Source organism: Apis dorsata, unplaced genomic scaffold (genome assembly GCF_000469605.1).
Source record: "Apis dorsata unplaced genomic scaffold, Apis dorsata 1.3 scaffold_661, whole genome shotgun sequence".
NCBI classification, from domain to species: Eukaryota; Metazoa; Arthropoda; class Insecta; order Hymenoptera; family Apidae; genus Apis; species Apis dorsata.
In genome coordinates, this window is record NW_006263848.1 from 155,498 (window position 1) to 155,817 (window position 320).

Genomic DNA, 320 nt, shown 5'->3' on the forward strand with positions numbered 1-320 from the left:
GTTGAAACCCGCTGCAAATTATGCCTGATCAGTCGCGGGATCTGATCAAGATCTCTGGAGGGGGGCAACCCAAGAAATTATTTAATCGGTGAAATTACGACCAACTCGAATTCTTTTCTTATCACTCGTCGTCGCGTCTTTATTTACCCTGCTCCGAGGAGAGGACTCGTTCCGAGAGGGTTTCAACCCATTCCCCGATATTTCCCTCCTCGCCCACGTCGTCGATCTTGTTCTTTCTCCCGAAACAGAAGGCCAAACGGTCGAATCTCATTTCGCGAATTCGGGAGGAAAAAATGGGGAAAATGGAAGCGGAGAGGGAG

At 49.4% G+C, this 320-nt stretch overlaps 1 protein-coding gene across 1 annotated transcript in view; it reads right to left on the bottom strand.

Annotated features, from left to right (window-relative positions):
* The window catches only part of LOC102678418 (kinesin-like protein Klp10A), a 14,481-nt gene that overhangs the window by 7,669 nt on the left and 6,492 nt on the right, over positions 1-320 (bottom strand). The gene's annotated exons all lie outside the window — the stretch shown is intronic.